This window comes from Palaemon carinicauda, chromosome 20 (assembly GCF_036898095.1).
Source record: "Palaemon carinicauda isolate YSFRI2023 chromosome 20, ASM3689809v2, whole genome shotgun sequence".
NCBI classification, from domain to species: domain Eukaryota; kingdom Metazoa; phylum Arthropoda; class Malacostraca; order Decapoda; family Palaemonidae; genus Palaemon; species Palaemon carinicauda.
This window is the reverse complement of record NC_090744.1, coordinates 72,457,128-72,473,258: the sequence shown is the minus strand read 5'-3', so window position 1 is coordinate 72,473,258 and position 16,131 is coordinate 72,457,128. Positions and strand designations below refer to the sequence as shown.

At 40.5% G+C, this 16,131-nt stretch overlaps 1 protein-coding gene across 3 annotated transcripts in view; it reads right to left on the bottom strand.

Annotated features, from left to right (window-relative positions):
* LOC137614308 (uncharacterized) overlaps positions 1-16,131 on the bottom strand; it is a 59,315-nt gene that overhangs the window by 33,589 nt on the left and 9,595 nt on the right. The window lies entirely within an intron of this gene.

The following is a 16,131-nucleotide window of genomic DNA, read 5'->3' as shown; positions in this document are numbered from 1 at the left end:
GAAGCCCTTTGGTCCCCCAACGGTTGTTGCGAGAGCTGAAAAAGCTTTGCTATACGGGCGGCTGGCGACGGCGAGTACTGCTGCAGAAGGTATGTTTTGAGAGCGTCTTACGCTATTGGGGTGTCTCCTTGTTCACAAAGCCAGTCAGATATTTCTGGGAAGGTGTCCTCGGGTATCGCCGCGAGAACATAATCTGCTTTGGTGGTTGAGCGAGTCCCGCCATTGATGCGAAACTGGACTTCTGAGCGCTGAAACCAAGCAAACGCCTCTCTGCTGGCAAACGATGAAAGTTTCAATGGGGCAGCCAACTTCCGTAGAGTCCGCCATAGTACCAACGATGGAGGGGCGAGGGGGGTGGGGGTGGAAGGCGGTGGGAGCGAGTCGACTTCCAGGGTCACCAATGTGACGGGCCAAGAGAAGGTTGTGACTCAAAGGCTGGAAGCAATCAACTTAGTAACTTTATTAAAGAACACTCTCCTTTATATACAAAACCTCAAGGCAACAGGAATTTTCATGTTCGAGAAACAGACAATGTTACAGAGGAAAAACGCAGACATGTTTATTCTGGTTCTTTTTAGTGCAGATACAAGCATAATATATATAAAATAATTTATGTACAATCGTGTGACACACGGTTGGTACAACACTGTTGAGCTGCGTAGCGAAGTCTTTTACCGCTTGTGTCAATAAAAGGTTGGCTGATTATATTGAGAGCACTGGTCTACTTGGTGAGTAGCCAACCGGGTTCAGGGAGGAATATAGTACTCTAGATCATATCTTTTTATTATATTCACCTGTTAATTTCTATCTCCATCGAAATAAAAGAATATATTGTTTGTTGATTACAGAAAATAATTTTATTTGGTTGACAGTTCGTACTTGTAGGGAAAAGTAATCTTGCATGTCATTACCGTTAATATAATGGCAGTTATATATAATATGTATAATAATGCAAAAACCTGTGCAAAGAAAAAATGATAAAATTTCTAACTTGTTCGAATGTAACATAGGTGTAAGACAAGCTGAGAATCTTCCACCATTATTTTTTGCCATCTACCTAATAATCCAGGGCAAATGTAATCCCATTAGTATTTTTAATAGAAGGAAAGAAGGATTGACTGGAATACATTCTTACTATAGTCTATATAATCTACAACGTCGCACTATCAGGAATTTTCAATCATTTTGTGACAGAAGGCCTGTGGGACTTAACTAATCAAAGAAGACCACTAAGGAGATAGAAGTAGATTTTCCTCAGTAACTTATTTCAGAATGGTGCTATGAATATATTTCATTAACACCTATTTGTTCTACATAAAAAAAAAAAAAACAAAAAATAAAGTATTGAGTAAGTATTTTCGTATATTTCATACATCACAAGATATAAGCAATTAATTTAGTTTCGCATGATAGATGATTATCATATATCATTACATTTCCATCTATAACTCGTTCCAGAGTTGACCTGTGAAAATTCTTCCTGGAACTTAATTGTTATTTGTTCTACCGTAAAAACGAATAAAAAAGCTTTTGTATGATTGTCTTGAAAATGTTCGTATTTTCTTCAGTAATGCAAAAAATGTAAATGAGATGCAACACGGGTTTCACTGTAAATGACAACTGACATTGCAATATTTGATGTAGAAGGTTTAAAATAAATTGGGAACATGAGAACCCTTCTTAAAGCTACTAAGATCCTAAGGGGACAGGTTCTAAAAAGTGAAAAATGGGAATCCAGTGGAAATTTGGAGGACATAAATGTGGTTGAAGTTATTCCAAAAGAAATCTGTCATTTCTTCAAGGGATAAAACCAAGGGCCGATGGATATGAAAATGATCCTGGAAGAATTGTTGGCAGATACAAGGCTTAAAGGTCTGCATAAAGCCAAAACTAATGAAGAATTAGTCAAAACTGCCCCAATTTGGTCATATTATAATTCAGTCAGGAATGAAATAACAAAAGAAACTAGAGTTTCTGTGTTACCACTTACAGAAAGTAGCCCAACAAGCACAACCACACAACTCACATTCATGAAAAAAAAATGGAAAACATTACTCTACATTTCACGCCTGAGGTTAAAACAGTTTTTTTTTTTTTTTTTTTTTTTTTTCGTAAAAGCATGCGTTGAAGAACTGTCAAAGAACTGGGTTCTTAGGCTAGGTGAACTACAAGTGATAATGGCAATGGTTCAAGCTATAGGTTCTTTTTTGGATGGAACAGGGCTTGATTATACACGCACCTAACTGCATGATGGCAATAGTTTATGTAAAATACTAGCAGGAAAATGTGTAAGCGTAGTTAGTGAAGAATATATAGAATTGAGACTTGGCCATTTAAAGTGCTACAATGATGAATTTTACAGTGGAATTATTCCAAAGAAATTAAATTTAAGCACAAGAAGATTCAAAAAGGCTTACAAATTTGACTGTACTGACATAAATGGAAACAATTGAGACAGAAGAATCAGATAACAAACCAACATTCAAATGACTCTTCAGTATGTACATATGGTTGATACAATACTCGTGTTCATTAGATCTGTTCGGACTGCAAATTAGGAGTTGCATCTGACAGCACTGGAAGAGTTTGTGAAGTATTTATTTCCCCCTGATATGACAAATTACTCCAGTATGATAACTTTGTATGTAGCAGATATGAAATAGATATGAAGCACATAGCCAGACCTGTGGAATGAGTTCAAGAAAGGAAACGGGTTAGTTAAAAAAAAAAAAAAAAAAAAACCCTTTTGCATTCAGGTGCAGATGAAGCTCTTGAACAGGAAAACGGGCCAAAGGAAGTACTTGGTGGGTTGGTGAATATAACAAAATAAAAAGAAAATGTCTGATTATATTCTTTCTGACCTCTCCTGAGTTGTCAAGGCTCTTCAGAAGCAAAGAATATATTTGACATAAAAAATCATGAATGGTTAAAACAACATGATCTAATAGGTTCCAGAGAAAAAATGACAAAACCAAGATATAACCTGCTTGTACAATAGTCTCCCCACATATATTGATCAAGTAACCTATAAGGGAAATGAACTCATCAATATTCATAAAAATCTAGTTATTTTATAAAATAATTGAAAGAAAGACATCAGAAATGACAAAAAAAAGGGGGGCAATTGTACAACAATTTTAAGGAAAATTTGATTTAATCATGCACCCGTAGCTTGTGGATACGAATGAAAAAAAAAGAAGGACTCCATCTATGTAAGAATGCCCACAAGACTGTGAAGACTAAAGTGCCAGACACCATTGTCCAGCTGAAGGCAGATTGCACACTTTTTACAAGGACTCTAAGTACATTGAGAAGCCACACTGACATAGATATGAATGAACACCAGAGTATGAACTTTCTGCAGTGCCTCTGTCAATGTTTAATTTGGATGAAATAATATTTCTTGCCACAAACAAGAGCAATTTAATGAACAATCTGGAAGAGCAACACTCCCTGTACCCAAAAAAAATCTGACAGAAACTCCCTCAAAGGATGAACCATGTGTGCCAGAGCAGACTAGTTCTAGATCATTTATAGTCATTGGATTAGATGGAATGGCAGAGTTACCTGAACTGAAAAAAACATCAGATTTAAAGACATGTGGCATTACTTCTAATCTGATGTTTTATAACAGACTAGAACCCATGATGAAACTAACTTAGTCTTGAACACCTACCTTGGAAATTCACTCAAGAGCTACATACGAATGAAATGAGCTGGAAAATCAAAGCTGCTTAATTTCAGAATAACAGTCAGCACTGATATTACAAACATTACCTTGAAAACCCTCCTATCTCATTCTAAAACAAAATATGAATTAACAGAGCATAATGTATACAAGGAAAAAAAATAAAACTGGTAGCTAGTTGGAGAACTGAAGCAAGATCAATTGATGGAAAGGGGGTGGCAGATATGAAATGTACCCATGCTTTTATGCCTCACACCATGATGCTACTACCCACCATAATATATTCACCTGAACCTGATACATTTGTACTTTCAGTTCCATCTGGGTGGTATTTAATAAGAATCTGTATTATCAAAATACATTTATTCTGCTAACGGCTTATATAGCTACTCAGCTCTTAATGGCTTGTAACTCTCGAGTGAGACCATTGACGTAAACAAACTCTTGTACAGAAACACAAACTAACAAAAGAGCATCACTCCTAAAAGACTGGATTCTACTGTAATACAAAAGAAAGAGGAATTACATCCTATCTTTGAGAAAATTTTTTAAATGATTAAATTCTTCACAACATACACTACTACATTTATATTCAAGCTTAAACATGTTCTATCAATGAAATACAGTGCAACATAGCTTTTAATACATGTAGCGCATACGTTATTACAGTCCAAATACATAGCAGTCTCTTCCCCCTTAACTTGATATTGTACAGACCTTTACATATTTAATCTCCAGGGGGCTTTAATCTATTCATCCTATTGGGAAGTACTCTAACTCCATCCTGTACTGGTACATGAATAAATTCTGAATCTACATCTGATATTTGAGCCTATTGGTTGATATTTGATTCATTTGATTCAACTACTTCTGAAAATTTTCCATCTCTAACATTCACATGATCTGCAGGATTTTTATTTAATGGCTGTAATTGATCAACATGGCGTTTCACAGTATTTCCACCAACTTAGACATAAAAGATGTAAATTTCCTATCTCTTTTACAATTTCTCATGGTACCCACTTTTCTGAAGTATTGTATGATCTTACCATGATATTAGATAAAATAAAAAAATGTCTTCCTTTTGGGAGACTTTCTTATTGCTTATACCCTTTTTCTTGTAAATCACTTTGCAAACTTGGATACAACAAATCTAATTCTCCTCCCCATCAACAAATTCGATGGTGCGCACCTGTTGTGCTGTGTGATGTTGTTCAACAGGACAATAAAAACTTTGTTATTTGCATTTGCTTTTCTGCACTTGATGTTATGCATAAATGTTTGAACAAATCTTTAAGCCTCTCCATTCATGGAAGAATGATACGTTGCTGAAAATGTATGCTTAATATCATTTAAATTACAAAAATCATTAAGCTCTTGTGAGGTAAACTATGGACCATTATCAGTTACAATTCTTTCTGGAATACCATGCGTAGAAATATTTGCAATAATTCTTTTACAGTTGCATAAGCAGTGTTCTCTTCATTGGAACTACTTCTGGCTACTTACTGTAAGCATCTACAACTATCAAGAACAAATAACTTAAGACAGAACCTGAAAAATCTAAATGCCCTCTTTGCCATAGATACCTGGGTAACTCCCATGGGTGCATTCTGGCAAATTGAGGATTGTTCTGCTTTGTAACACAGTTCATACAATTTCCTACAAATAATTCAATATCTCCATCTACACATCACCACCAGACAAGAGTCCTTGCAATAGACTTTGATCTGACAATGTCTTGATGATCAGCATGTATTTCATACAAAACCTTATTCCTCAGTGAACTAGAAATAATTACTATTGACCCCTTTATCATACGACCTTGTGTTATCCTCAATTCACTCCAAATATCCTTATATGGTTTACAATTTGACTCGTTTCCACATAAGTCCCACCTGTCATTAACTTTCTAAAACCTTACTAAGTATTGGGTCTCTCTTGGTATGGTGTGCAATATCCTTTGCTGTAATGGGGACATCATATACTCAAACTAACAATATACTGTCACCATACTCTTCTGCTGCTTTGTCTACTGGAAATCTAGATAAAGCCTCAGCATTATGTATTTTTGATGTACGACAATGTTTTGTATTATAATAATATGTGGCTAACATAATCGATAAACGTAGTCTTGTAGCTACCAACGTAGGTGAACTTAATTTTGGACTCAATATTGCTAATAGAGGTTTTTGGGCTTAAGCCATGTCGTCCTGTTGGAAAGTTCCTTTAGGCAGCTTTCTAAGGGATATTTGGCTACAGTGATACTCCCAGAGAATTGACCATAGGTCTCCAGAATTCTAACTCCTGGCACGAGTATCCTTAAAAATTTTCTAAAGGATATCGCATAATATCAGGGGACGTATTTCTTGATCGACACATGGCAATCTTCACCCCGAATAGAGTTTTTGCTCTGAGGGAGAAGAGTGGTGAAATTGAAGGGGAGCCGTCATTAAGGTTACCCAGTGGATCCCCTTCCCATACTACTACAGGGTCCAATATGGCTACCCATTCCTTGTTTTGTAGCGAATTGCGCACGGTGTACTCCCGCTTGCTCTTAGTGTTTTGATCGTTATTACGAGGATTTATCATGCATTCTCCAGCTTCTTCTGCCTCTGGAAAGTTGAGTATTTAATCTTTCCTGTGTATAATTTTTAGCTCCCTTCTAACAATTAAATTAGCATAATTTAGATGTGTTTTCGGAGCTTAGCCGGTAACCGGAGGTGCAATTATGGACGCTGTCGTTCGCCATACATGCCTTATTTAGTCAGCAGAACAACATTCAAGGTAGTTAGCTTTAACGAATTATAGCTATTTAGGCAAAATTATACCTGTGAAGATAAGATCATGCACGTATATTTCCTCTTCCTTAAATGTAACGATCGTATACGTTAGAGTCTCAGTGATATAGTGTAGCCGAGATCTCGACCCGTGCTAGGCTAACCTAGCCTACGCGCTTAGTATACTTTCGTACATTATCCCCGTTTACCCTCGCGTATCGTTTTATCAATTCAATAAGTGATAGTATATCTCCTAGAATTAATTATAAAATTCAATACTCGTCTCTTTTAGAGATTTAAGGGTAAACCCTTCCTTCCCTCTGAGCGTCACCATTAAGCGACAACCCTATCTTGGTCTTGACATAGAGTAGTGTACTCCGGCTTGACTAGGCTAGTGTTTTCTGTCTTCCCTCCTGGCCGGTGAGTATCACAGCCTGGAATTACGACAGTAACTCGGAGTATTCAGTCTTTATGCCGGCAACTTGGCTGCCAGGGGAGTAGTCACTCCCCTGCCGGCTAACAGTTGCACACATAGGAAGCCTAGCTTCCCTAGCCTACATCCAAAGTGGTAGTACATTGCCGCCATCTTCTTCCTTGCGGTCTACTAGACAAGTCTTATCTCGGCAAGGTCCTGGGCTGAAGAATCGATATTATTCTGCCGCCCAAGACGGCGCCGATATAGAAACAATGTTTCTGATTTGTGACCGGAAGTAGTCAGCAATCCTGCCGCCTTCTCCCGACACAACACACAAGACCCTTTCCCTGCCCCACTCTGTCCTTTAGTGATAGCCTAGCCATCGCAATATCTTTGGCCGGTTTCCTACAATCTCCATGCTTGCCGGGTAGGCTGTGGTGCCGGCCGGGTTCCTTCATAGGCGGCTTGATTAATGCTCTGACCTTCCCCCTACGGACGCAAGGCTCCAGGAAAGATTGTGCCGGCCATGGAGGCTGCCGGTGGGAGACCCTAATGTCTTTTGAGTGTTCTTCAGTCCTCTCTTGGACTGCCATCCACATCCCTGAAACCAGCAGAGTAGTCGGCAACAGATCCTGTGGCTGGGTCGAAGCTAGAATGATCCATTCCCCCCTTCCATTTGAACCCTCATTCTGGAAGAAGGCAGTAGGAACAGTAGTATCTACACCCTTATTTATTGTACTAAACTATAATAATAAGGTAGCCCTTCTCTCCATGCTTTCTCTCTCTCTGTTGGCTAGTGCCGTCAGGTAATAACCTAGCCGGCAGCAAGCCGGCTGGACCGGTGCCGCCAGGTACTAGCCTAGCCGGCGACATGCCGGCAGAACTACAGTATATGCTTAGAGAGTTGTCAGTATTTCTGCAGTATAGTACATACTGCACGCAGAAAACTATAGTAAATATTATACAGTAGTTATATTTTCCAACATATTCTGTGTGTCCTTTCACAGTCCATTGTTGAGACCAATGATAATATTGAAGTGAAGTATTCCTTCAATACCCTGATGAACCATAAGTCATCAGATCATATTTTTTTACCCTACAATATTAATACTCCTTTATGAAGGGTTAGTGCTAGTATACATAAATTCGAACTCTAGAAGTTAGAGCCCTTCCTCTCTAGTTTTCCTTGAATAAGGAAATTCTAAATATTAATAATGAGGGAGGTCACAGCACTTGGCTGGAGAGGAAACACAAGTATGTGTCTTTCCTATATCCTTTCTAGCTTTGCTATCCTAAGCTATAATGGTAAAGATAATACCAATTTTCTTGCATGAAAATATATATTAATTTATCAAGTGTGATAAATTACTGCATACTCATTTCAATTTCCTTTCTTTACAGGAGGAACCAAAGCTGAAATGTGAGGTTATGTACTGTAACCACAAAAGTAGGAACTTTTGTGGTCACACTATGTGCAGGTCTCATGCTGCCTACATAGTTACAACCGAAACCTTGAGGTATTGGGACCCCAAGGACTGTAGCGTCTGCTTGGCCTTGGTGACCGAGGGTTTCGACGACCCCAATTCAGCGGAGTCGAGGGACGCAGCATGAAAAAAGCTTCGGAAATGGGTATGAGGGTTCCAGAAGAACTCTCCTGGACCGAAGCTTCCCAACGACAGGATGCGAAACTTGCTGTTCCCAAAGGCAACAGCTGTTGCCGTTGTACCCAAGGCACGACCCGGGCCTCTCTGCATCCAGATCGCAGTCAAGGCTGATGTCAGTGAGGCCTTACAAGGCATGGACATCCACCAGGAGGAGAGGATGTCTGAAGTGTCCACAGACACGGAGAAGGATCTCCTTCAAGAAGATCCTGATGAAGAGTTGACTCTACCACTCGGAGGAGACAAGGATCGGGACTCAACAGAAGCGGAGGACCCCGCTCTGCCTGTGCCTGCATTACAGCCGACACCGTCTACGTCTTCGGCTCCTACCCCTCCATTAGACTCGATGGGTCATGCAGTATTGGCCCACATTACCACGCTAATGGAAAATCTACGTAAGGAGAACGTAGACTTGAAGGAAAAGATGACAAAGGAGTTCAGTGAAGCAACTAGGATCGTCACCTCCGAGACCAATCCCTGGAGATATGCAGAGTTCATACTACTTACTAACGGCAAACTCTACATTTAGGAGAAGATGGGAGCCGTCCATCTAGACGACATTGAGTTTTGGCCAAACTTTGCGGCTTATCCGGAGTGCTTTATCTGGCTGAAGAGTGAGCCAGCGTCTAAAGAAGAGACGGAACCAAAGGGGGTTATGGTCTTCGACCACGACAAGGCACAGGCTCTCTTGACGAGTAGCCTGAAGAAGGCAGGGTACACTAACTCAAGAGTTTCTGCGCTGTGCAAGAAACACCCTACTTTTCTTGATCCTTCTTCGAGAGCTTTCCCCTTCACGTCAAAGGCTCTTCAAAGCGTGCTGAAGGCCGTTGATGCAGGCAAACCATGCCCTACACTAGAGGAGTGTAGGTCTTTGTTTCTGGCCTTGCCCACAGATGAGAAGGAATGGAAGGAGGTCCACCTAACCTTCTCAGTAGCGAAGCTTGATGCAGACATTGCAGGACAGCAGTTAAGCAAGAACCTACCAAAGCTATCGGACTTTCTCCTGCAAAAAGAGCAGGAGACAAAGGAGAGGCTAGCCGCCTTCCTTTCCCTCCAGCACTGCATGGAGATGTGTGCAGACAATGCCAGCACCCCAGATATGTACACAGTCCTGGCCAAGATGCACATGGCCACTTTCGTCAAGGACCTGTACGCTTTCGTGAAGGCCAGGAGGGCCTGTAGGGAGTTTGTGTTTACCAATACAATGGTCAAACACGAACCCAGGAAGCTGATTACTTCCTGTATCTGGGGTAAGAACCTCTTCCCAAAGGAAGTGGTCCTAGAGGTAGTAGAGAAAGCCGCCACGGAGAATAGGAACCTTCTCCAAAAGTGGGGCAGCTCCTCGAAGAGGAAGTCTTCCCCGGATGCTGGTCCCCAACTCAAGAGGAAGACAAAGAAGCCAAGACTACCTTTTCGGCCTGTTCAGCAACATCCCACGGTCACCATGACCGCGATGCCCCAAGTGGTCGCTCAACCACAGACCACCTTCCAAGTGGTGCCTCAACAGCTGGTAGCCCAGTCACCAGCCTTCAACCCAGGGTTTGAGAGGCACACCACTACCTTTCGCCCGAAACGAAGAGGATCTCGATGGAGCTCCTCAAGAAACCCCTCACGAGGCAGGGAAGAACGTGGTCAGGGTTGCAAACCCTCAGGACAATCTAAGCAATGAGATGCTCCAGGTAGGAGGGAGACTCCACCACTTTCAGGATCGTTGGACCTTCGTTCCCTCGGCCCACAGCCTAATCAAAAATGGACTAGGAGGGAAATAGAACAGATCTCCACCTTCATAACCTCAGTTATTCCAACACTCTACCCCCTTACTGGAAGAATATATCTTAGAACTCTTGAACAAGAAGGTTATAAGGAAAGGAAAGTCCATCAATTTCCAGGGAAGGCTGTTCTGTATTCCCAAGAAGGACTCGGACAAACTCAGAGTCATTCTAGACTTGTCAACACTCAACAAGTTAATCGAGAACAACAAGTTCAGGATGTTAACCCTTCAACACATCAGGACCCTGTTACCGAAAGGGGTGTACACAGTCTCAATAGACCTGGCAGATGCTTACTGGCATCTCCCAGTCAGTCGCCCCCTCTCCTCCTACCTAGGATTCCAGTTACAGAAGACAAAGTATGTCTTCAGAGCCATGCCCTTCGGACTAAACGTAGCCAAAAGGATCTTCACGAAACTTGTGGATGCAGTCGTACAATAACTACGCCTAGAAGGCGTTCAGGTAGCAGCCTACCTGGACGACTGGCTGGTGTGGGCAGCATCCAAGACTGCTTTTCTGCAAGCATTCTAGAAAGTGATCCAGTTCCTGGAACATCTGGGATTCAAGATCAACAACAAGAAGTTTCGCCTCTCTCCAGATCAGGAGTTTCAATGGCTGGGAATCCATTGGAACTTGCAGTCACATCACCTCTCCATTCCACCAAAGAAGAGGAGAAAGATCGCTGGTTCTGTCAAGACACTACTGAAATCCGACAGGATTTCAAGACACCAACAGGAAAGAGTACTGGGCTCTCTCCAGTTTGCATCAGTAACAGACACATTGCTAAGAGCACAGCTGGAAGATGTGTCAGGATTCTGAAGAAAATACGCATCAAACGCTCGAAGAGATCTACAAAGACCGGTACCGACCTTGCTACGATCACTTCTCAAACCGTGGTCAAAGGTCAAGAGCCTAACAAGGACTGTACCCTTACAACCACCTCCCCTATCGGTGACCATTCACATGGATGCCTCGACGGAAGGATGGTGAGGTCACTCCCATCAAAGGAAAGCCCAAGGGACCTGGTCATCCCTGTTCAAGACCTTTCACATCAACATTCTGGAGGCTATGGCAGTCCTCCTGACGTTGAAGAAGCTATCCCCTCACAGATCAGCCCACATCAGGCTTGTCTTGGACAGCGAAGTGATAGTGAGATGTGTTGAACTGACAAGGCTCGAGATCGCCCTACATCAATCACGTGATGCTAGCCATCTTTTGTTTAGCAAGAAAGAAGAGATGGCACTTATCGGCAGTTCACCTTCAAGGGTTCCGCAATGTGACGGCGGACGCCCTATCCAGGCTAAGGCCAATAGAGTCAGAATGGTCCCTAGACACAGACTCATTCTCCTTCATCTTGGAAAAAGTCCCAGAACTGCAGATCGACCTCTTCACAACGAGCGATAACAAGAAACTACCTCGATACGTAGCCCCATACAAGGACCCTCTGGCAGAGGCGACGGATGCCATGTTCCTCGATTGGTACAGATGGACCCAAATCTACCTGTTCCCTAAAACGAATCTCCTGCTGAAGGTCCTCAACAAGCTGAGATCCTTCAAGGGAACTGCAGCTGTAGTGGCCCCCAAGTGGTCAAAGAGCAATTGGTTCCCTCTGTTGATGAAACTGAAGTTGAGGCTGGTCCCTCTACCGAACCAAGCTCTATCCCAATTGGTTCAGAAGTCGACTGTCTTCGCTTCATCACAGAGAAACCAAAACCTTCATCTCATGATTTTCTCGCCTTCGCAGTCAAGAAAATATTTGGGATCTTGAAAGACAGTATAGATCTTCTAAAAGAGTACAAGTCAAAGTCCACCAGAAGACATTACGAATCATCTTGGAAGTAGTGGGTTGCTTTCGTAAAAGCAAAAAAGCCGACATAAATCTCATTAGACTTCTGTCTGTCCTTCTTCATCCACCTTCACAAACAAGACTTGGCTACCACCACGATAACTACGTGTAAGTCAGCTTTGACTAGACCTCTTCTATACGCCTTCCAGATGGACCTGGCGAACGAAATCCTCAACAAGGTTCCGAAGGCATGCGCTAGACTTAAACCAGCAGGCCCTCTGAAGCCCATTTCATGGTCTCTGGACAAAGTCTTACACTATGCTTCGACGTTGAACAACGAAGATTGCTCTCTAAAGGATCTAACACAAAAAGTTATATTTTTGTTCGCTATAGCCTCAGGGGCTAGAGTTAGTGAAATAGTAGCCCTATCAAGAGACGAGGGCCATATTCAGTTCACAGAAGTGGGAGGACTGAGTCTCTTTCCTGATCTTACCTTTCTCGCCAAAAACGAGTTACCCACCCAAAGGTGGGGTCCCTGGAGAATCTGCCCTCTGAAGGAAGATGTCTCTATGTCCAGTAGAGTGTCTAAAGGTCTATCTTCGAAGAGCTTCAGACTTCCGAGGAGGACAGCTCTTCCAAGGCAAAACCTCAGGATCAAACTTATCTCTAAAGTAACGGAGGTCGAAGCTCACCTACTTCATTCGCAGAGAGGATCCTGATAGTAAACCCTCAGGTCATGATCTGAGAAAGATCGCTTCCTCGCTGAACTTCTTTCAGTATATGGACTCTGAGAGACTCCGCTCATACACTGGTTGGAAATCCTCTTGATTCTTCTATAAACATTAAGCGAAGCAAGTGCATGACTTAAAACATTTTGTGGTGGTGACAGGTAGTGTTGTGAAACCTGTCGTCTAGTGCTGCGATGAACAGTGAACTGTTTGGGACTGTTTCATTTCAGGTGAAAAGGTGTTAACACCTTACAGTGTAATACCTTTTATAAATTTTCCCCCTGGTGACACTAGGACTGTTCTTTATAGGTGCAGAATTATACCAATGACAACAGTGCCATGTGTACACTTGCACGCAGTGTTGATTCTTATCCAACATTTACACTGAAATTATTTTAATAATTTTTCAACTAATTTCGAGTGGCTAGATATAATTTTTCCCTTTCAGGTAATAATTATATATACCTTTTATATGTTGGATGTATAATTCTGATGCTAATTTTAATACACAAATTGTTACATTTAAGTTGTCTATTCAAATAAATGTATAAGGTGTATTTGCGTCTTATTCGCCCCAAATGTAGTTAAATAAAATTAGATGTAGTTCTTTACTTAATTTCCTAAAGTAAAGTATTTACTGGAGGGTGCTACTATATGTGAACTAAATATCTGAATGATAATTACATTTGTTCCAATATACATATAAAAACCTTGCTGCTTCTATTGTCGAAGATGACATTTCCCTGCAGGGGGCAGGAAACCCTAACATTGTTCCATGCTTAGTGGATATGATGTATAACGGTACCGTCATATATTTCTGTGGTCTGGATGACCATATAGAAGCTGATCCAAGGTTGAGGCACTTATACAAATCCACAGATACAGTACTTTCAAGTAATTCTCTGGTAAGCTTCCATCAGGATGACATAGCTTGAGCCAAAAAAAAACGAATTTTGAAGCAAAGCGAAAAATCTATTTTTGGGTGAGATGGCCATGTTGTCCTGATGGACCTACCCTCCTTTTCTAAGAAAAGGATTGTATAACAATCCGCACCCAAAACTACTCTATCTGTGGCACCATGCTTAATTGCTACAAGGAATGGGTAGCCATGTTGGACCCTGTAGTAGTACGGGAAGGGGATCCACGGGGTAACCTTGATGACGGCTCCCCTTCAATTTCACCACTCTTCCCCCTCAGAGCGAAAACTCTATTCGGGGTGAAGATTGTCCTGTGTCGTATCAAGAAATACGTCCCCTGTTATCAAGCGATATCCTTAAGAAAATATTTAAGGATACTCGTGCCAGGAGTTAGAATTCTGGAGACCTATGGTCAATTCCCTGGGAGTATCACTGTAGTCAAATATCCCTTAGAAAGCTGTCTAAAGTAACCTCCCATCAAGACAACATGGCCATATCACCCAAAAATAGATTTTTTGCTTTGCCTCAAAATCTGTTTTATAATCTGTAATATGTGTGAACTTTTTCATTACATGAAGATATATCTGAAATCTCTTAACTCCATACATTAATGCTAAACCTTTTTCTTAGTCTTAAGAATACCTTTGCCATTATTTACAAAACCTAAGTATTGCACTGAATCAACTTCAAAAATACATTTGTTCTTATTTACTCTAATATTATGTTAATTCAACTTCTTCAGAACTATCCGAAATCTCTCTAGGTGTTCTTTTTTATCTTTACCAGAAACTAAATTATCATCTGTGAAATGAATACTACTTGCATTCTTAAAAAATTCTTATCCATGATTTTTTGCCATATAGCTGGATTACTTGCTACTCCATAGGGTTATCTGAGGATGTATTTACTGTACATATTTCTTGTGAGTTTTCATCCATGGGAAGCTTTTGACGTGCTTGTCTAAGATCTAACTTAAAGAATATAGTACATCCTGACATAGTTGCAAACATGTCTTCCGGATTTGATAATGGATGTTGAGCTACCTGAAGCTGTGGATTCAATGCTACCTTGTAATCTCCACATAACCTAACCTGACCAATTTCCTTTCCAATAGGAACTAATGGTGTAGCCCAATCTGGGTACACTATGTAACCTTTTCCAATGAACCTTCACTTTCTAACCTTTTGATTTCAGTTTCAACTGCACTTTTCTATGCATATGTTACTGGTCATGTATCAAAAAATCTATGAGTACTATCTGATTTCAGAACAAAAATTTCTTTTGCGTTCTTTACTGTACCGACTATATTTTTAAATATGTCTTGAAACTCTGATAGAATATTATCCCCTGAAACATCATTCTTGTGTTCATTTTGTGTACCTGTAACCTTAGAAATACTAGGCCAATCTAATTTTAGATACTTTAACCAGTCCAAACCTAGCAAAGTCTGTCCTTTACCTTTAACTACCGTTAATGACATTCTACATAACCTCTGTTCTTTATACTGTACTCCTACGTTCGAAGCACCTATTACCTGATTATCGAAACCATTATAACCTTTCAAAATTCTATTTGTACCTTCTAATAACAAATTAGGAATGGTTTTAGCTGTTTTATCAGACATAATTGATACCTCAGCTGCTCTGTCAACTTGCATTATAATTGGTTTACCGTTTATGATCACTTCTACCAATATATTTTTCTTTGCATCTTTGTTGACAGAATTTATGAGAAATGCAAAATGCGTTTTGGCCTATCCTGATTATCATGAATATTTTCCCCATTATTCTCTTGGCCTCTAGTATCAACTGCTGCATTTCTTTTCTTTGCGCACTGTTTAAGGAATCTACAAACATTTGAAAAATGGACTATCTTTCTACAGTTCATGCATGTCTGTCCCATAGCAGGGCATTTCCATGCTTCGTATGCAAGATGATCAGTTTTACCACACCTATAGCATTTGGGTTTTCCTGTTGTTTCTGTGTATAGGTCAGACTCTGATATTTGTGCACATTAGAGTTTGGGAATTCCCTATGACTAGGCTTTGACGTCTTATTTCTCTGATTCTCGTCGTCTTTCAACTTTGAGCCTATCTTGCTACTTTTAGAATTTTCCATTCCATTGCTCTGACTATAATTAATACCTTCTTTAGTGTTAAATCTTTATCTTGCAATAACTTTTTTCTTAGCTGTTGTGATATGCAATGGTCAATAACTTCATTTATGATAAAATTTTCTAACTATACAAATTCACATGAAATAGCTAAATTCTCAAGTTTAGTCAAAAATGCATCTAACTTTTTTTTCTTTCTGATGTGTCTTTGCTGTAAATTGATACCTTTCAAAAAGTGTTTTGACCTGAGGTACAAAATATGTGGTAAGAGCCTT